The 22,096-nt window shown below is 42.4% G+C and overlaps 1 protein-coding gene across 1 annotated transcript in view; it reads right to left on the bottom strand.

The window, feature by feature from the left end:
- Positions 1–21,395, bottom strand: part of GAD1 (glutamate decarboxylase 1) — a 184,682-nt gene extending 163,287 nt beyond the window's left edge. The window contains exon 1 of the mRNA XM_077447979.1: positions 21,312–21,395. The gene's annotated coding sequence lies outside the window, so the exon portion shown is untranslated. The remainder of the gene's footprint in view (positions 1–21,311) is intronic.
- Between the last annotated feature and the right edge of the window lie 701 nt (positions 21,396–22,096).

Raw genomic sequence — 22,096 nt, 5'->3', positions numbered from 1 at the left:
TTGGCGTGCGTCCGTTCGTTCCGAAACTGGTAAGCCTCTGACGGGGACACCACGCATGGCGCCTAGAACGAAGGTGAACCGCTGCTACACGGGGACGGACATTCACATGGTGAGTTCCCTGACAGTGCCCCCCCCCCCTTAAGGGCAACCTCCGGGTGCCTCTCTGAACCAAACTTTGAGAGCGATGAAAGGCCTGTATGAGCCTCTGGGCATGAAGGTTCACTTCGGGTTCCCAGGAATTCTCTTCAGGACCAAAGCCTTTCCATTTGATCCAGTATTGGTTTTGTCCTTGACGTTTCCTGTAATCCAAAATGGCTTTGATCTCAAACTCCTCCTCTCCATCTACCAACACAGCTTCTGGAGGGCCTATCTCCCGATCAGGAAAGGAATTGGGTACATCAGGCTTAAGTAAAGAAGCATGGAATACAGGATGGATCTTGAATGAGCCGGGAAGTTCAAGTTCATAGGCCACTGGATTGATTTTCTTTTTAATTGGAAAAGGTCCCAAATATCTGGGTCCCAATTTTTTAGAGGGACATGCGAGTTTCAGGTTTGCGGTTGAAAGCCATGCACGATCACCGACCTTTAAGTCCAATTCCCCCCCTTCTTTTCTTGTCGAAAAATCTTTTATTGTCTTCCTGTGCCTTGAAAATGGTTTCTTTAAGTACCTGGTTGTTGGTAACAAAGAAATTTAACCTATCCTGGACAGCTGGTACAGGAGAATCCAGTATAAACGTTGGCAGAAAAGAAGGATGAAAACCATAATTAAAAAAGAATGGTGACTGGTTTGTGGCAGAGTGGGTAGAATTATTGAATGCAAATTCTGCCAAGGGTAATAATGAGGCCCAATCCTGCTAGGAAAAGGAAGTGAAACAACATAAGTACTGCTCCAATGTCTGATTAGTACATTCTGTCTGTCCGTTCGTTTGGGGATGATAGGCTGAGGAAAAATGTAGTTTGATACCTAAAGCTTCACACAACGACTTCCAGAATTTTGACGTGAACTGAACTCCACAGTCAAAGACAATATCACTGGGAATTCCATGGAGCCTAACAACTTCTTTAATGAATATTCTGGCTGTCTCAGTTGCAGATGGAGTTCCCTTCATGGGAATGAAGTGTGCCATTTTAGAAAAACGATCCACCACCACAAAGATAGAAGAGAACCCTTCAGATGGAGGAAGCTCAACAATAAAATCCATTGCGATTTTATCCCATGGTCTTTCAGGGATGGGTAATGGTCTCAACAATCCCCAGGCTTTATTTTTGCTATTTTTATTCCTGAGGCAGGTTGGACAAGAGTTGACATAGTTCCTACAGTCCTTTGCAAGATTTGGCCACCAGAAGTGTCTTTGAACTAAATTCATAGTCTTATGACCCCCAAAGTGACCTGCCAGGGGATAGTCATGGCAAACCTGTAGAACAGAAGTGTGGAGATCTTGAGGGATGAGGAGTTTGACTCCTTGCCAGAAGAGACCATCCTTCTCTTGGAGGTTAGTATCTGGAGAGACTGATGCTCCTTGGGACGACTGACGAACCTGGGATAGAAAACTAGATTGTGTTAGTGAAAAATTTCCAGCTTGCAGAATAGTGTCCGGAGGGGATGAGACTTCAGTTTCTGTGAACATACGGGATAACGCATCAGGTTTACTGTTTTTGGATCCTGGTCTGTAAGTTATTTGAAAACTAAAGCGGGAGAAGAAAAGAGCCCATCTCGCTTGCCGGGGCCTGAGGCATTTGGCCATTCTGAGGTATTCCAAATTTTTATGATCTGGGAAGATCAATATTGGGTGTGTTGCCCCTTCCAGGAGATACCGCCATTCTTCTAAGGCCGATTTTATTGCCAGAAGTTCCCGATCCCCCACATCATAGTTCCTTTCCGACGCACCTAGTTTTTTGGAAAAGAAAGCTACAGGGTGCATTAATGACTTAGGCCCTTGGCGTTGGGACAGAATGGCTCCTACAGCATTCTCTGAGGCATCCACTTCCAGAGTGTAAGGCAGAGCAGGGTCAGGATGTTTAAGTATTGGGGCAGATGTGAACAGTCCTTTTAATTTATCAAACGCAGCTTGAGCTGCAACAGTCCATTGAAACCGACTTTGTTTGCTGGTGAGTTGTGTGATAGGTGCTATAACACTGGAGAAATTCTTGATAAACTTTCTATAGAAATTAGAGAACCCAATGAAACGTTGCACCCCTTTTTGCCAGAGGTGGCCAGGACAAAATGGCTGAAACCTTCTGGGGATCCATTTCCACTCCCTCAGTTGATATCACCAGGCCGAGTAAGTGAATGGTCTGACGTTCGAACTCACATTTCTCGGCTTTAGCATAGAGTCCATTTTGCTTTAGTCTGAGAAGAACCTGTTTTACATGGTCACGATGTGCTTCTAGAGAGTTTGAAAATATCAAGATATCATCCAAATAAACAATTACGAACAAATCCAAAAAGTCCCTGAAAATATCATTAACAAAATGCTGAAAAGTAGCTGGTGCGTTGCAGAGTCCGAATGGCATGACCAGATACTCAAAGTGGCCAAAGCGTGTCCGAAAAGCCGTTTTCCATTCGTCCCCTTCACGGATTCTGATCAAATTATAGGCCCCTCATAAATCCAGCTTTGTAAATATTCTGGCCGACCAAAGTCTCTGGAATAATTCCGGGATCAATGGAAGGGGATAGCGATTTTTAATCGTCACCTTATTCAAATCCCTGTAGTCGACACATGGGCGGAGTGAATGATCCTTCTTTTTGACGAAGAGTATTCCGGCACCAGCTGGAAAAGAGGAATGTCGGATAAATCCTTTCTTGAGATTCTCATCGATATATACTTTGAGGACCAGAAGTTCAGGTTCCAATAAGGGAAATATCCTTCCGAAAGGAATTTCGGCTCCTGGCAATAATTCAATTGGGCAATCGTAAACCTGATGAGGAAGAGTGTCAGCCTTTCGTTTGTCAAAAACGTCTAGGAAACTATGATATGTGGCTGGGACCAGTCTCTGGGTTTCAGATATAGGGAGAGATGTGCCAGGATTGGTGGAAGTGGCCGTGCGTGCGTGAGTACGTACATAAGTTCGGTTTGCATGGGTGTGTCCACGTGTTCGGATTGGCGTGCGTCCACGTTTTTCGGATTGGCGTGAGCCCGTTCGTTCCGGAACTCGTACGCCTCTGACGTGGGACACCGCGCATGGCGCCTAGAACGAAGGTGAACCGCTGCTACACGGGGATGGACATTCACATGGTGAGTTCCCTGACAGTACCAAATAGGATCTAAAATTTTGCCCAGATAGTAAGAAAGAAAGTAGGGACAAGGGTAAACAAGATGTATATCACCCTGGAATACTTACCTATAAATTCTTCTAAATAAGCAGCGTTGCAAGTCAGGATCTGCGAGGCAAGTCTGTCCCAGGAGCTTAGGGAATGAACCCAAGGAAGAAGCGAGCGTACCGACATACCCCATATTAGAAGAATTTATATGTAGGTATTCCAGGGAGATACACATCTTGTGTCCCCTTGTTTTCCTTTGCCTCTTCTTTCTTTCTTACTATCTGGGAAAAACTTTAGATCCTATTTGGTACCTTTTTAACAATTTTTCAGATATGCTATGCGTTTGCTCCTGAAGAGTGGCAACTGGCCATGAAATGCGTCGAGCCTATCAATGTCATCACATTCCCAACACATAGCTTGACCTCAACTGTGATTCATTTGTATCCTATAACCCATTTATATCCATTACTCAATAAGCTTTTGACTTTTTATACTAATTACTTCCATGGGATACTATGCGATTTTAGATGCGTGGATGTGTATACTGTATATATGAATTTTTCTTTTTTATATACCATCGCCTTGTATATAGATAAAAATACTCATGTTCATCCATGTATCACATGTTTATGAGGTATGCTTTGTTTATATGCCAATTAATTACAATTTCTCCTACCACGTATCTTGTGCCTCACTCAAAGTCCCAAAAACCCCTTTGCTTTCTAGTTTAAGATTGCTGTTTATAAGAAGCATCAGCTGATGTGAACAATGCCTCGCAAAAAGGAGCTCTCAAGTGTAGTTGATCTGCATAAGGCTGGAAATGGATACAAAGCAATCTCAGAGTGTTTACGCATTCTTTAATCAATAGGTAGAAAATTGTCTATAAATGGAGACAGTTTAGTACTGTGGCTACTCTTCCTAGAACTGAATGGCCAGCCAAGATGACTCCCAAGGCACAACGCAGAATCCTTAGTGAAGTAAAGAAGAACGTACGAGTAGCAGCTAATTACTTGAAGGCATCACTTGAACTGGCTCGTAGTCTCCCCTGTAATTCATCTCAAAGGTGTTCTCTCAGGTTGAGGTCAGGACTCGAGTTGTGCAGGCTAGTGAAGTTCCTCCACCCCAGACTCCCTCATGCATGTCTTTATGGACCTTTCTTTGTGCACTGATGCACAGTCATGTTGGAACAGGAAAGGGCCATCACCAAACTGTTCCCACAAAGTTGGGAGCATGAAATTGTCCAAAATGTCTTGATATGTTGACGCCTTAAGCGTTCCCTTCAATGGAATTAAGGGGCCAAGCCCAACCCCTGAAAAGACCCCACACCATAATCCCCCCTCCACCAAATGATTTGCACCAGTGCACAAAGCAATGTCCATAAAGACATGGATGAGCGAGTTTGGAGTGGAGGAACTTGATTGGCCTGCATAGAACCATGACGTCAACCGTATAGAACACCTTTGGGATGAATTAGAGTGGAGACTGCGAGCCAGGCCTTCTCATCCAACATCAGTGCCTGACCTCACAGATGCGTTTCTGGAAGAATGGTGAAACATTCCCATAGACACACTCCTAAACCTTGTGGACGGCCTTCCCAGAAGAGTTGAAGCTGTTAAAGCGGCAAAGGGTGGGCCAACTCAATATTGAACCCTACGGACTAAGTCTGGGATGGCATTAAAGTTCATGTGTGTGTAAAGGCAGGCGTCCCAATACTTTTGACAATATATTGTGTTAATTCACAGATCTATTGACCTGCATTTAACCTTTGTTTAAGCTGCATGACCCTACTTAAAAATGGCTTTACATTCCCATTGACTTGCATGGGGAGATGAGCAGTTTGATGCAAACTATAGCCCATCTACACCAACCCTAAATCTTTTATTCCCAGTAAAAGTTTATTTAAATTAGAGCACAGGCTGGTGATGTGAAAAGATTATAGCGGATATCAATCTGTACTTTTATTTCCTTTATCTGAAAGTCATTTTGGATCTTTTAGCTTCCACCAGCACTCATAATATCTAAATGTCAGATTCATGCACTGCCACTTTCTGAAAAGTTCATTTGCCTTGTTTCTCTTCAATCACCATGGGGAATCTAGAAATAATCTCAATTATTTGCCAGAACAAAAGACAAAAATGTTATTTTAACGCAAAAAAAATCCTAGAAACCAAGTGTCAGATATATGACCGATTAAAGCTGAACTCCAGTCCTTATCATTCAGCCTTACCTTCCGCCTTGCAGAGCTGTACAGGCTCCTCTGCTGTACTTAAATTGGAAGTTCAGCCTAAAACTAACTCCAAATCTACTTGTAGCCACATACTAAAACCTAGTATACACGGACAGAATGTTGGGCACCATCGGCTGGCTCAATAGAAACCGGCTGACATTCGGCCTGTGTGTACTGGAGTCCATCCATCAGAAGCCGTCAGAATACAATAGAATAGCAGGGGAGATCGCTGTACTAACATCTGATAGTACAGCGGCTCCTTCTTAGCTGACGTTTTTTTGCCCGTTAAGTCCTGCTGGGTTTAAACAAAAAAGATCTACTAGTGTGTACTAGGCTTCAAGTGGGAGTAAACTCCCATGCATTAATTTTACCTATAGGGAAGCCAATAATAAGGCTTACCTATAGGTATTGTAAATATCGCCTAAACATGCACCATTTAGGAGATATTTACTGTACATGTCACCCATGCCATTCCTTCAGAGTCCTGTGCCATAAATAGTGACTCCAACGCGCATGCGAGGGAGTGACGTCATTGCGGCTGCGACCACTTACACAACCAGAGTCCGTGAACCCAGAAGGAAGACCAAGTGAAAATGAAAGTGGTGACAGTGCGTCACTGGAGGGTTTCGTTCTAAGGTACGTCTCTCAAAATGTGCTAGTATGCGATGCAAACTAGCACATTATGACATTGCCTTGCAGGTTTTAGAAAAAAAAAAAGCCATAGTTTTACTACCGCTTTAACCACTTAAGCCCATTTTGCTGGCCAAAGACCAGACCATTTTTTGCGATTCCGTACTGTGTCGATTTAACTGACAATTGCCGTGCAATGTGGCTCCCCAAACAAAATTGATGTCTTTTTTTTCCCCACAAATAGAGCTTTCTTTTGGTGGTATTTGATCACCCCTGTGATTTTTTTTTTTTGCACTACAAACAAAAAAAGAGCGACAATTTTGAAAAAAAAACACATTATTTTTTACATTTTGCTATAATAAATATCCCTCAAAAATATAGAAAAAAAACTTTTTTTTTCCTCAGCTTAGGCCAATACGTATTTTTCTACATATTTTTGGTAAAATAAATCGCAATAAGCGTTTATTGATTGGTTTTCGCAACAGTTATAGCTTTTACAAAAAAAGGGGATAGTTTATGGCATTTTTTTTTTTTTGCTAGTAATGGCGGCGATCAGCGATTTTTATCATGACTGTGACATTATGGCGGACACATCGGACATTTTTGACACATTTGTGGGACCATTGTAATTTATACAGCAATCAGTGCTATAACAATGCATTGATTACTGTAAAAATGTCACTGGCAGCGAAGGGGTTAACATCAAGGGACAATCTAGGGGTTAACTGTGTTCCCTGGGAGGTGATTCTAAGTGAAAGGGGAGGGGATTGACTAGAGGAAATGACAGATCGTGGTTCCTAGCTAGTAGGAACAAACGATCTGTCACTCCTGTCCGAATGGAACAGGGAAGTGTGTGTTTACACACACTCGTCTGTGTTCTGTGTCTCCTGCTCACGATTGCTCGTAGCCGGCGGTCATCGTGACCAGCGGCTACGAGCATCGGCACCCCTGCTGTGCAGCGGGTGCACGTGCCTGCTATCCCGACCCCACGAGCCGACATATAGCTCTGTCGGCTCATGCAGGGGAGCCAGCCTGCCGCAGTATAACTGCGGCGGCTGGTCAGGAAGCGGTTACTTTACATTGTCCCTTCTATTTCTGTATATGGATGATGGCACTGCAATTATTTTTAATAAAAAAACCTATCTAAGTACCTTTTACCTAATCGATATACAGCTGTCACATGACCCAGATCTTTCCCAGCCTGCCTGATGGAAGCATAAGTAGGAGGAGCTTCTACTCCTCTACTGCTGGTCACATGTTCAAAAAAACAACAACACAAAAAACAAACAAAAAACAACCTTTGGAATATAAAATATAAATAAATAAAATACATAAACTGTTTTAGCCCATTAGTGCCGACTGTACGCACATATGCGGCCTTGGCTTAAAGGGGTAATACCAGGATGATGCCTGTGCAGCTGCAGGTATCACCCCGGTACCCCTGACCTCACAAATGTGCTTCTGGAAGAATGGTCAAACATTCCCATAGACACACTCCTAAACCTTGTGAACAGCCTTCCCAGAAGAGTTGAAGCTGTTATAGTTGCAAAAGGTGGGCCAACCCAATATTGAACCCTACAGACTAAGACTGGGATGCCATTAAAGTTCATGTGCATGTAAAAGCAGGTGTCCCAATACTTTTGGTAATATAGTGTTTATTCTTGTGCTTTGGGGTATTTTACAACTTATGCACCCGCAACTAATTTCTTTAGTTTGTGTTTAGATAAGAATGGTCACTGAGACAGTTGTCACAGGAACAAGTGTCCCCAATTAAAGATTTCTCCTATATATTTCTGTTCTGGTGACAGTTCCAGTGACAATGGTCACCAGGACATAGAGAGTGACAGAGACAGTGACACAGACAACGAAAAAAACCTGACAGCAGTTCCAACACCTCCCCAAAATAGTTTGGGCTTTGGGTACACTTTAAAAATATGCAATAGATAAATTTTACATGAATAGCTAAATTGCAACTTTTCAAATGTTATGGATTCCTGTTAGGCAAGTGAAGGTAAACGAATTCTCTATGAAGCACAATCACAACCAGATGATCCAGCACATTTTCGAGAGCCTGAAAGAATTATGTGCCTGTATTTATAACACAGACCATAAACAATAAGTGAAAGTACAGGCCAAGATAAGGCAATAGCTTGATAAAGGGCCATATCTTGGTCTTAAACAATAGCTATTGTGTCTGTGCACCGCTATAAATAAACCAAAGTTGAATTTCATCACAGCACTGGGGTCTGGGTTATCCATCTTTCATTTTTTATTCAGCGCCTAGACTTATATTACTCATTTTGCCATGAATGATAGTTGTCATGCTGATTTGATACATAATTCCCGAGCAAGAGTGTATATGCAACTAGGCCCAGAAGAAAAATGATAGGCTTCTGAGAGATCCATCTTAAAGGGACAGTATAGTTGCTCTGTACATTTTATGTATTGATTAATATTATGACAAAAAATACAATAAAAAAACTAAATCGTTGGGTTTTTTTTGTCAGGTAAATATGAAATATTTCCCATTAATATTTTCTCTTTGTTTTTGAGGCAGGAGAGGCTTTAGGCTCCTTTCCACATCTTTCTTTTTTTCCCTATTTGTTTAACAAAATGTATACAGATCTCAAAGGCTCAAGTTGACATTTACACACAAGAGTGGATGACTCATCCCAGTGACTCCTCAGTTATCAGATTGCTCGATCTGAGGTTCCAGTAAGAGTTTGGCTGCCTGAAAGGAGATTACCGGTAATAACGTTATACTGTCTGTTAGTCTACCACAGGCTCTTTGGAAATCCTTTGTCATGCATTAAATAAATATGTTTAACCACTTCAGCCCCAGAAGATTTGGCTGCCCAATGGTCAGGCCATGTTTTGTGATATGGTACTGCGTTGCTTCAACTGACAATTGTGCGGTCATGCAACATTGTACCCAAACAAAATTGATGTTTTTTTCCCCCACAAATAGAGCTTTCTTTTGGTGGTATTTGATCATCTCTGTGTTTTTTATTTATTTTTTGCACTATAAACAAAACAGAGAGACAATTTTTGAAAAAAAAAACACAATGGGGGTTATTTACGAAATTAGGAAGTGCAGTTGCTGTAAATCTGAAATGAGGGGAAGCTCTGCTGATTTTATTATCCAATCATGTGCAAGCTAAAATGCTGTTTTTTAATTTCCTTGCATGTCCTCCTCGGATTTACAGTGACTGCACTTCCAAGTGCACTTGTAGTGCAAAGTGGCTTTGCCTTTCATAAATAACCCCCAATATTTAGTATTTTTTACTATAATAAATATCCCCTTTAAAAAAAAAAAAAAAGATAATTTTTTCCTCAGTTTTTTGGCTGATATGTATGTATTCTTCTACATATTTTTGGTAACACAAATCGCAATAAATGTATAGAGATTAGTTTGCGCAAAAGTTTATAGCATCTACAAAATTAGAAGACAAAGATTATAAAGATTTTTTTTTCTTACTAGTAATGGCGGTGATCAGTGATTTTTATCGGGACCGCAACATTATGGCAGACAGATCAGACACGTTTGGCACCACTGGTATTAATACAGCGATCAGTGCTATAAAAATGCACTGATTACTGTGTAAATGTCACTGGCAGGGAAGGGGTTAACAGTAGGGGGTGATCATGGGGTTAATTATGGGTCCTAGGGAGTGATTCCAACTGTGGGGGATGGGACTGCCTGAGTGAGACCAATCATTGTTCATACTTAGTGGGAGAGATGATCTTTTGATTCCACTGCAGAGAGAGTTTGTGGTGAGCCTACTCAGGTTTGCCATATCTCGCAATTACTTCTGGTTTGCAGGGGCTTATTACCTCCAAAGCAAAAGGGTTGCGTTGAGTACAAATTTTGCACCGAGAATGGCAAACCTGTTTATGGTTAAGTGGGAGGAGGATGTCTACTCCAACAGGAGGCCTGAACTTTTGTTCTGGGGGAGGTATATAGACGACACCCCCCTCCTATGGAATGCCAATAAGACATCGCTAACTACCTTTATGCAGCAGCTTAATGAAAACTCTTTGGGTATTGCTTTACAATTTGAAACCAGTAGAAGATTAATTTCCTTGACTTTAATATAGAAATCAAGGATGGTAGTTTTAACATCTCCACTTTCTTCAGAAGTACAGACAGAAATGGCTATATTGGGCAAGGAAGTTGCCATCACCCCTCATAGCTGAAATCTGTGCCCAAAAGCCAGTTCGTTCGCTTAAGGCATAACTGTACCATGAAGAGAGATTATTTGGAGCAGGCCTCAATTCTTAAGAACAAATTGCTAGAGAAGGGGTATGTGACATCTGATCTAGATAAAGAGATAAATGAAATGGCTACTATGGATCAGGCTACTATGCTTAGAGGAAAAGATAAATCCCATAATGCTCAGCATGTTCATAATTTCTCTATGATTACTACATATTCGCAACAACATTACGACATTAGAAAGATTATGAACAAATATTGGGCAGTGCTCAAGAATAACATCATGGGCCCTGTCTTACCTGAACGCCAACAAGTTATCTTTAAGGGAGTAACATCTTTAAAACTCCAAGTAGCTCCAAATGTTTTGGATGCCCCCAATAGGGTTTATTTTTTTCAAAACTCTAAAGGCTTTTTTACTTGTCAAAAATGTGCCGTTTGTTATGTTAACAAAAACAATGTCAATTTAAGTCTCATATCACTGCTAAGGTGTACGATATCAATACTTTTATAACCTGTATGTCTAAAAACATGATTTATTGATTTGTCTATGCGGTCTACAATATGTAGGCCGCACTATGCGAGCCATGAACGTTAATGAATTAAGGACCTCCTGGCAAATATCAGGAAAGAGTTCCCCAAACACACTGTTTCCCATCGCTACTTGGAATGTCATAATAAAAATCCAGTTGGAACCACTTTCATAGCCATAGATCAATTTACACTTCACTGGTGAGGGAGTATGACAAAGAGAGAGATCTCACAGTTGGAAACCCGCTGGATCAATGACGTCAAATGTTATACTCCATTTGGGTTCAATTTTGACTGGGATGTGAACAGTTTTATTAATAATTGTTGATTCAGTCAATAGTATTATTTCTCTGTTCCTTATCAGATCAGAGTTTATCTGCATTAGCAGTTTCTCTGGTCTGCCACTTGATGACCCTCTTACTAGTATTTGTTTAAAGATCATTTTAAATATTGTTTTTACTGATTGCTCCCTAGGTAGCCTCCTACAATAATATATTATCTACCTTTAAGGACATAATTGTGTTTATTCAATGCCTGTATTATATTCTGGGTTTTTAAATTGTTTTCTAATACATATGATGCGCACTTAGCGTCGTCTGGTCAGTTGTCACACCCGGTCTGTGCTTCCCTGAAGTGCCGTCATCTATATGAGATCGCTCGGCGGTGGAGCGCAAACACAGTGCGTGTTGTACTCCACTGACCTCACTTACAGCTGACGTGCAACCATGGAGGTTTGTCCTTCTGTGATGAGCATCACTAGCCATTTAGATGAAAGGGCATGTTCGGCGGTGGAGCGCAAGCACAGTGCAGCTACGATAGGCTAAGGATACTCGCTCATGCAAATATGCACAGCATAATGACAGATGAATCCCTTTCTGAAATATTCTGCTTTTACCCCTTTCCTTGTTCTCTCCTTGAAAATCACAGTGAGGAACCAATACTACACAAAGAATCAGCAAATGATCTTGCTGTCTTACCACGAAGCACAATTTTTACAGACACCCATTAATAAGTCATGGACTTCACTGGCAACTGTAATTCCCTTCTTTAACCTATACCATGAACATATATAAAAATGTAACACACGCCTAGTTTAGGTTGCTAGACAAATTTAGCTTTAGTTCCTTCTGTAATCAAGGGAGCAGTAGTTGTCTGTTTGGGCCTGTTCAGGGATTCACAGGCTGGGAGTTTAATTGCCTCCCCCTGCCTCTAGAAGAAGCTTCCAGTGCTTAGGACAGGAGATTCAAATCAACCAGCCTGAATATTTATAGGGTTCCAACCAATTCCTGGAAGGGAAGTGTCTAGTAGGGGACTGGAAAATGAATAGTTTGAGACTCTGAAGAGCAGGGTTCCTTCTCCCAAGGGGGGTTCCAGAGGTGCAGAGGCTGCTGCTGTCAGGCTGCTGCTGCCATGGACTGAACAGCTGCTCTAGGAGTCCTCAGAGGTGCCAGGATCAAAGGCTCAAATGGACTTTGCTCAGAGCTGACCGCAGACCCACAACACTAGAGATACGATCCTGAGAGGCACTATCCCACTCACTGTCTTTGTAAAAAAAATATGTCCATTACTAACTGATTTCAGAACGTCGCTCGGGGCTCACGTGACTCCTGGCTGCTCCCCTCCTCGTCAGTGGGGGATTCTTGGCCCCTCCCGCTCTGGCTGTCAGATCGGGAGAGGGAGCAGCGACGAGTCACGTGAACCCCAAGCGGCACTGTGAAATAAAGTAGAAATGGGCATCTTTTTTACAAAGAACGTACATTGCAGCATAGGACGCTTTCTAACAGATGGGATTGTGTGTAGTTTATAAAGTGGCTTAACAACCACTTTAAGCTGATCCGTGAGACTGCGTGCTGAATGCTGCACTGGTTACTGATAGTTGCACACTGGTACAGCGTAACCAGATGCCCAAAGACTTGCCCCATGGTCTTCAGCTGTGGGGCCTTGGACTGTTCACTATTAGCCACTACTGCTTCTGCTAGAAAGACTGTCCTCTGTTCACTATCTACTGCTGAGCATTTTGGAGTATCCCATGCCCCAGTCCCTGTTTAAATTTTTGCCAGCAATAAATCAAGAAAGAGACACCCCCTAGACTGTTTATTGAAGCCAGTGTGAATCGACTGTTGCTTGGGTGGCTGGTAGCCTATATGTTGATTGGGGGAGAACCAGTAAAAGTAGCCCCTGCAGTGGTAGCACTGCTAAAGTGTACCTAATTAGTGGAACTGAGTACAACTAAGCAAACCTACCTAAACTATGTAAAGGCTGCTATTTTTGTATGTTTTATTTTGATGTTGATTTTTTTGTTCTATAAACTATGCTAGAAAATGTCATAAACACGACCTGATTAAAGAGAAAACAAAACTATGTACAGATGCTAGGATAAACAGGGCAATGCAGGATCAGGCTGAGGAGCAAGAAATTAGCCAAAACAGGGAGAATGTACACAGGATCAGAAACCGGATCAGGAATGGGACCAGGAACAAGATCACAGGTTACAAAGAGAAAAAGCACATGGGGCATGCAGGTAAAACACTGAGGCACTGTAAAATACTAGAGGAGGGGCTAAATACCCTTTCAGCAGCTCACATCAGGAGGGGACTAATTGCTGAGATCTACTGGCTACTGGGAGACACCCGCTGGTGGACATAGGTACAATGCCCTTTAGATCTTGGAACCAGAGTGCCACCAGCAGGTGATCTGGTTCCAACCAGATCACCTAACACATAGGGATAGGAGTACAGAAGGGATACAGCAAGCTTGCTTTTCCAGACACTCTGATTATAATCTAAAATTTTTACATCTGATGTCAAAACACAGCAAAAGTTAAAGTGAATCCATTCCTATGTATGCGGGTTCACTTTGAAGCGGATCTGCGGTGTAGAGAATTGCATGCATCTTAGTATGGTAAGTAAATGTGCAGGAGCAGGCCCTAGGAAACAGACACCTGGAGCAGGTTCTCTTTGTTCCAGAAGATGTTTCTCTGCTTCCCTCCCTCAGCCGCCAGGTGGGAGGTACTCCACTTTTAGAACCTGCATGCAGGGATTCGGGCAGGAACCTAACAGCACACACCTACTCAGGAAGACCCAACTACTGTGGGGAGCACCTCACCAATGGCCAACTGAGTACTGCAGTTACAATAGGGTGAGCCTTTGACCTTAGATCACTCCAACTGTTTGCCTGTGTTACCAGAGCTACCCTGGACTTCACTAAGAACAACACTCTCTATGAGTAAAATCGCAAGTAACTGTGTTCATTCTGTTTTACTGAACTAGTGCTTTTTTTTTTACAATTGAAGTAGACGCTTCTTTGGTTGACTCTCTGTTGCAATAGAGTCTTGCAGAGACTAAGCTAGATGTTATCCTCATAGGTGTGCACAGGGGTGTGGCAGGTGTGCCTGGGTACACCCTAATCACTCTGTGCGTTGCCGACTACTGCTACTGTCGGGCTTCCCCCCATGTTCCCCCCCACAGTGCTGCAGGCTTCCCACCTCTTCCCTTGGCTACTGCGGGGGATGTTTTCGGATGGAGAGATGGAGAGCAGAGGTTAGTCTCTGTCATTTACTGGCCTCTTCCTTTTCTAAATGAACATAGTGATCATGCTCACTCTGTGTAGTTTCATAATTGAATCATAGTAAATGGTATTTACTATGCTTCAGTTTGTGAATGAACAGGAAGCAGCTCAGCACAGCGCACTTCCCATTCTTTCACTGTCCAGTGCTGCTGAGCCTGCAGAAAAAGGCATGTGTGTGTGAGCTCTGGGGTGCACAGCCTAATGCAATAGGATGCGCACACATATGGGTATCCTGATGGAATTACAGAGGCTTTGTTGTGAAGAGGCTATGTTTGTGCAGCTTTCATAACCTGTTTTGTAGTATTCTGCAGTATATGCATGTTCTTTGCCATCCTGAACCTGTTTTGCATTATTGATTGTAACTTTGCACCTGTTCATTAAACTGCAAGTTACAGTTGCTCCCTGTCTGATCATTTGGCTGATTACCCATCATGTTAAAGAACATAAACATAAAGAAGTAAACATTTCTAAGCTGGCAGACTTTTTAATGCAGAAGAGACATAAGATGTCTTTTGAACAATAAGTCTGCCTGTTTGCAAGTTTGCTTACTCTACACCAACCTTTGTCAACCTTTTTACCCTAAAAATGTTCAGGTCTTAGGGAACCCCTGCTAAATAATTCAATTGGTGGACTTTGGAAAAATGCTCCTTCCATTGGTGGTGGTCAGTGGGAAGAATGCTCACCTTACAGTCATGGCTCCACCAAGTGGTCTTGGACCTGGAACTATGCAGGCACCAATCACATGGAAGGTCAGTTAGCCACAGCCCAAGGAACCACTAGCTACCTCTAGAGGAACCCTAGGGTTCCACAGCACCCTAGTTGAGAATGGCTGCTCTATACTGAAATGCGTATGTGCAGCTCAGTGTATATCGTCAGCATACCTTGGTGCTGAGATGGACAAACTCCTGCACATATTCGTGGAAGTCATCCCAGCCAGAAGAATCTAGGGAAAGTTGTTCCACCGAGGGAGCTTGTGGATATTGCATCACTGAAGCGGAAGTACAGTGGTGTGAAAAAGTGTTTGCCCCCTTCCTCATTTCCTGTTCCTTTGCATGTTTGTCACACTTAAGTGTTTCGGAACATCAAACCAATTTAAACAATAGTCAAGGACAACACAAGTAAACACAAAATGCAATTTGTAAATGAAGGTGTTTATTATTAAAGGTGAAAAAAAATCCAAACCATCATGGCCCTGTGTGAAAAAGTGATTGCCCCCTAAACCTAATAACTGGTTGGGCCACCCTTAGCAGCAACAACTGCAACCAAGCGTTTGCGATAACATGCAATGAGGCTTTTACAGCGTCCTGGAGGAATTTTGGCCCACTCATCTTTGCAGAATTGTCCTAATTCAGTTACATTAGAGGGTTTTCGAGCATGAACGGCCTTTTTAAGGTCATACCACAACATCTCAATAGGATTCAGGTCAGGACTTTGGCTAGGCCACTCCAAAGTCTTCATTTTGTTTTTCTTCAGCCATTCGGTGGTGGACTTGCTGGTGTGTTTAGGATCATTGTCCTGCTGCAGAACCCAAGTTCGTTTCAGCTTGAGTACACGAACAGATGGTCGGACATTCTCCTTCAGGATCTCTTGGTAGACAGCAGAATTCATAGTTCCTTTTATCACGGCAAGTCTTCCAGGTCCTGAAGCAGCAAAACAGCCCCAGACCATCACACTACCACCACCATATTTTACTGTTGGTATAATGTTCTTTTTCTGAAATGCAGTGTTCCTTCTACGCCAGATATACTTGGACACACACCTTCCAAAGAGTTCCACTTTTGTCTCATCGGTCCACAGAATGTTGTCCCAAAAGTCTTGGGGATCATCAAGATGTGTTGTGGAGAAATTGAGACGAGCTTTGATGTTCTTTTTGCTCAGCAGTGGTTTTCTCCTTGGAACTCTGCCATGCAGGCCATTTTTGCCCAGTCTTTTCCTGATGGTGGAGGCATGAACGCTGACCTTAACTGAGGCAAGTGAGGCCTGCAGTTCCTTGGACGTTGTTGTGGGGTCTTTTGTGACCTCTTGGATGAGTCGTCGCTGCGCTCTTGGGGTAATTTTGGGCGGCCGGCCACTCCTGGGAAGGTTCACCACTGTTCCATGTCTTCGCCATTTGTGGATAATGGCTCTCACTGTGGTTCGCTGGATTCCCAAAGCTTTGGAAATGGCTTTATAACCCTTTCCAGACTGATAGATCTCAATTACTTTCTTTCTCAATTGTTCCTGAATTTCTTTGGGTCTCGGCATGATGTGTAGCTTTTAAGGATCTTCTGGTGGACCTTACTGTGTCAAGCAGCTCCTATTTAAGTGATGCCTTGATTGTGAACAGGTGTGGCAATAATCAGGCCTGGGTGTGGCTAGAGAAATTGAACTCAGGTGTGGACAACCACAGTTATAGTATGTTTTAACAAGGGGGGCAATCACTTTTTCACACAGGGCCATGATGGTTTGGATTTTTTTTCACCTTTAATAATAAACACCTTCATTTACAAATTGCATTTTGTGTTTACTTGTGTTGTCCTTGACTATTGTTTAAATTGTTTTGATGTTCCGAAACACTTAAGTGTGACAAACATGCAAAGGAACAGGAAATGAGGAAGGGGGCAAACACTTTTTCACACCACTGTAAGTATAGTCTCCCTTCCCAGCAGAACATACCTTTTCTTTGCTCCCCTGCCACTCTGTTTGCCAGTCAGAGGTGAAAATGGAAGCCCCGTGTAAAACTCTGTGTCACAAGTTGAGTAATCTTTTCACACCATCTTGTGATAGCTTTGGGGCAAATCACCAGTGCTGTCATATTAGGAGAGGCAGTCACAGGCTCCTGCATACCAGAAATTGTCATTTTTTTCCTCGCTCCTGAGCTGTAGAGGAGCAAAGGAAATAAGAGTATGTGCTGCTGGGGAGATAGGCATTTGGGGGAGCCTTTTGCATTGCCCTGCTTTAAAATTGAATGTACCTATTGCTGGACCTAGTTTGTCTCTCTGTCCACGGTAAATCTTCCCGTGGCATGTATTTTAAATAATGGTGATTGATCCACCAGTGAATGTTTGGTGAAGGTTACATTCACTGTTTTATAAATATACCCTCTAAATTTATATTGCAATCTTGGCTTCGGCAGCTCAGTACTCCATGGCAATTACAGATGGTGCTTTGAAAGTTAAAGCAGTATTAAACCCAAAACCAAAAATGTAATATAAAAGATGAAAGGGAATTGGGACTTTATATAAGGCAATGACTGGGTAGATTCTTATACCTCCATCCCTGTTACATATGATGAAAGAAAGGGGGGGGGGGATTACAATTCATTGTAGTATAAAAATTCTGATTTAATACATATAGTTGCCGTGACGTAGCATTGTAAGAAAGCTATGCGTTTCCTGGTTGTTTCACTCATCAGGAGCAAATGCTAATTTGATGTATCTAGAATACAAAATAAAATGCCAAGATAGTATGATGGTAAATAGAAAAAAACTTGGGGTGTTGAAAAGAGGGGGAACAATAAAGAGCTCAACAACTCTTACCGTAGATTAGTATATAGGTCAAAAGAGTTTGATAATGTCAGTAGCTGGAGGCACTGTGGCTCAAGCTATTGACAGTATCAAACTCTTTAGACCTATATACTAATCCAGTGTTTCTCAACTCCAGTCCTCAAGGCGCCCCAACAGGTCATGTTTTCAGGATTTTTCTCAGATAAAACGGCTGTGGTAATTACTAGGGCAGTGAAACTGATCAAATCACCTGTGCAAAATAATGGAACGCCTGAAAACATGACCTGCTGGAGCGCCTTGAGGACTGGAGTTGAGAAACACTGTACTAATCTACGGTAAGAGTTGTTGGGATCTTTATTGTTCCCCCTCTCCCCCCCTCCAATTTTTTGTCTATTTACCATCATACTATCTTGGCATTTTATTTTGTATTACTACCATTACATCTACGAATTGGTAAACTGCAATATAATAAAACTTTGCTTTTGGGTTTAGTATTACTTTAATGTGCTCACTCTATCCTGGCTGGCAATTTTTTGCCCTGATTAATGCCAGTCACCAGAAGGGCACATAAAAAACACCTTTTTTCTATGAGCCCTGTTCTCCAGGGAGCCGCTAGTGTGAATGGGTTCTTGCACGATATAACACCTGTCTTAACATGTTAGTTCTCTGTAATGTGTTTGCCAATTAGCTGAGACAGAGAACACATTAAAGAGCAATTACAGAATGGAAGCTGTACCCATAGGTCTGTCTCCCCAAAAGCTCACACAGTTGTTCATAATTCATAGAACCTATCATACCCCGCATAAATCTTACTCACCCCCTAATTGTTCTAGGTGTATTGGGGAAACTGGCACTCTGATTCATATGCTTTGGAGATGCCACTAATTTAGGTATTAGTCACCTATTTTTCAGATCATCAGTAGTTCTATCTTCTTGTATGTGGATCCTCAAACTGCACTGTCAAGAACCATCCCAGAAGGCATATTAACCTAAACATTTAAAGCATTAGTAATACGCCTACTCTTTATAGCGTGTAAACTAGTGGCCCAAAAATGGTTGTCTCTCACCCTTCTGTCATTCCTGCAATGGAAACATTCTGGTAATAATGTTCTGGAAAGGGAAAATTGGATTTACCAGCATAGGGGATGCACCCCAGAAATTCTAAAATTGTGATCTCCATAGCTAGCCTCAGGTAATATTGGCTTCACCTCTTCTGACTTTATACACTATATTGTCAGAAGTTTTGGGACACCTATCCCAGTCTTACACCCCTTTCACACCACACCGCCCATAGCGTCGGCGGTAAAACGTCGCAATTTTTAGTGGCGTTTTACCGCCGGATTTGCGGTGCATATCGGCCGAGAAAGGGTTAAAACCACCAGCAATACGCCGCAATAGCAGTGTTTTGCTGGCGGTATTACAGCGCTGCCACATTGATTTCAATGGGGAGCAGCGGTGGAGGAGCGGTAAACACACCGCTCCTTTACCACTCCAAAGAAGCTGCTGGCAGGACTTTTCCCTGACGTCCTGCCAGCGCACCGCTGTAGTGTGAAAGCCCTCGGGCTTTCACACTACAGACAATGGTGCAGCTTTTTTAGGGCTGATTGCAGGCGCTATTTCTAACGCTATAGCACCTGCAAAACGCCCTGGTGTGAAAGGGGTCTAAGTCTGTAGGGTTCAATATCGAGTGCACAGTCATGTTGGAACAGGTAGGGGTTATCCACAAACCGTTCCCACAAAGTTAGGAGCATGAAGTTGTCCAAAATGTCTTGGTATGCTGACTTCTTAAGATTTCCCTTCACCAGAACTAAGGTGCCAGGTTCAACCCCTGAAAAATAATCCCACGTCATAATCCCCCCTCCACCAAATGATGTTGACCATTGCACAAAGCAAGGTCCATAAAGACATGGATGAGCGAGTTTGGGGTGGAGAAACTTGACTGGCTTGCACAGAGTCCAGACCTCAACCTGATAGAACACCTTTGGGATCAATTAGAGAGGAGACTGAAAGCCAGGCCTTCTTGTCCAACATCAGTGCCTGAACTCACAAATGCGCTTCTGGAAGAATGGTCAAACATTTCCATAGACACACTCCTAAACCTTGTGGACTGCCATCCCAGAAGAGTTGAAGCTGTTATAGCTGCAAAGGTTGGGCCAACTCACTATTGAAACCTACAGTCTAAGCCCCTGTACACACGGTCGGAGATTTCGACAACCAAATCCGTCGAATTTTGTCCATCAGATCTTGTCCGAAACTGTTGCATACACACGGTTGGACTAAGTTGTCGAAAAATCCAATCATTCAGAACGTGATGATGTAATTTCGTTACGATGGGACTACGTTCAGGCTAGTAGCCAATAGCTTTGATGTAGGAATTTGATCTGAGCATGCGTGGCACTTGGTCTGATCAAAATTCTCTACACATGATCGGAGTATGCCCGATCGAACCAGTTGGTCGGGAAATATTTCCAACATGTTGGAAAATTGGGTCCGACGGATATTCAGACGGAATCAGTCCGATGCATACCACACACAGTCGGATTATCCGACAACACGGTCCGATAGGACACATTCCGACGGATTCTCCGACCGTGTGTACAAGGGCTAAGACTGGGATGCCATTAAAGTTCATGTGCGTGCAAAGACAGGCGTTCCAATACTTTTGACAATGTAGTGTATCTCATCAAGGTTATACTGTGGCTTTTCATACAAAATGTACAATTATACCATATATTATCGAGTTAACACCCATCCAAAGATAAAAATGTAACACCCTGTGGTTTATATGACGGTTTAACTTTCTCAACCTTTTCAATATGGAGGAACCCTTGAAATAACTTTTCGGTCTCAGGGAACCCCTGTTAAAAATGGCTATATCTAAAACTCATGATACATTGGTGTGATGGTCAGTGGAAGAGTACTCCTTACATCTGTGGTCTTGGGGAAGAATTTCCCCCCTACAGATAGTTAAAAAGATCATTGGTGTCACTGGGAACTTATCTGAGAGGCAAAAACTGGTCATTTCTCATGGAACCCCTAGTAACCATTGGAGGAAGCCTAGGGTTCCACGGAACCTGCTTGAGAAACCCTGGTTTAGAATGTGGTTTAGAATCTGAATTGTATTGGAACGCTATACAGGTATACCCCACTTTTAAGTACACATTGTTTTTTTTTTACTGTACTAAGTTTTACATTTATGTATCTGTATACTGTAAATGGAACCAATTGGTATTGTTTGTTCTTTATGTACAAAAATCTTTGCAATAAAAATCAATTTTTAAATAAAAATCACTTGTTAAAAAAAAAAGAATTACAGGTAGGAAAACCAGTGAATAATATTAATGCAATCCAAGAAAAACACCTTATGTACTAAAGTCAGGAACCCATTCAATTTACCTTAATGTGAGTGTGGTGTAATTCTCTGCAGTCAGCCTTCATAGAGCTAGATACGTCCCCCAGGAGCGAATGTTCTGAAATTTGCACCGTGTTTCTTCATATTCTCTGCTTCCTGGATTCAGGCTTCGAAAGCAGGCTTGAATCTGATTGGCAGCTGTGAGAAACTTTGAGTACTTCACTTTTTTTTTTTTTTTTTGTATGGGAGTTTTTCTTTGTGCGTGAGACAGCAAGGAGCCTGCGGCTGGTATGTTTAAAATATCTCTCGTGTATTATATACAGGTATAAAGGGAGATCCCAGGGCAGTAGCTACAAACAAAAGCAAGTATGGTGAATGGGTTGCAACACCTGGGTGGAAAATACAAGTTGTGCACCAGTAGTAGAGAGCCCTACCTGTATGCATTTCAAAGCTTCACTTTCAATTCTGATAATAATTGAAATTTAATGATTGTTTCTGTATATTGTGTGTTTGAATGACATTTCTCCTTTAGGTTTCTATGTTGATGTCTGTCTGCTATTAACCAACTTCCTGTTTTTACACACAGCCTAAGCAAAGCATTAACCACAGTTGGTTTCTTTAGAACAATTTAAACGGTGTGCCTAGTCATAAAGTACATTTACGTAATGCCAAATAATAATACCCCCAAATCCCTCCCCCCCCCCCCCCCCCCAGCCAAATGAAAAAAAAAAAACCTTCCCCTTGCCGTTCCCTGAGCCAGGAGGGCATTAAACCTGAATATTTAAATGCTTGCTTTTTAACCACTTCAGCCCCAGAAGATTTGGCTGCT

This window comes from Lithobates pipiens, unplaced genomic scaffold, assembly GCF_037356315.1.
Source record: "Lithobates pipiens isolate NorthernLeopardFrog02 unplaced genomic scaffold, aLitPip1_a1.2 Scaffold_22, whole genome shotgun sequence".
NCBI lineage: Eukaryota > Metazoa > Chordata > Amphibia > Anura > Ranidae > Lithobates > Lithobates pipiens.
The sequence above is the reverse complement of the archived record's forward strand: the minus strand, read 5'-3'. Positions and strand labels throughout refer to the sequence as shown.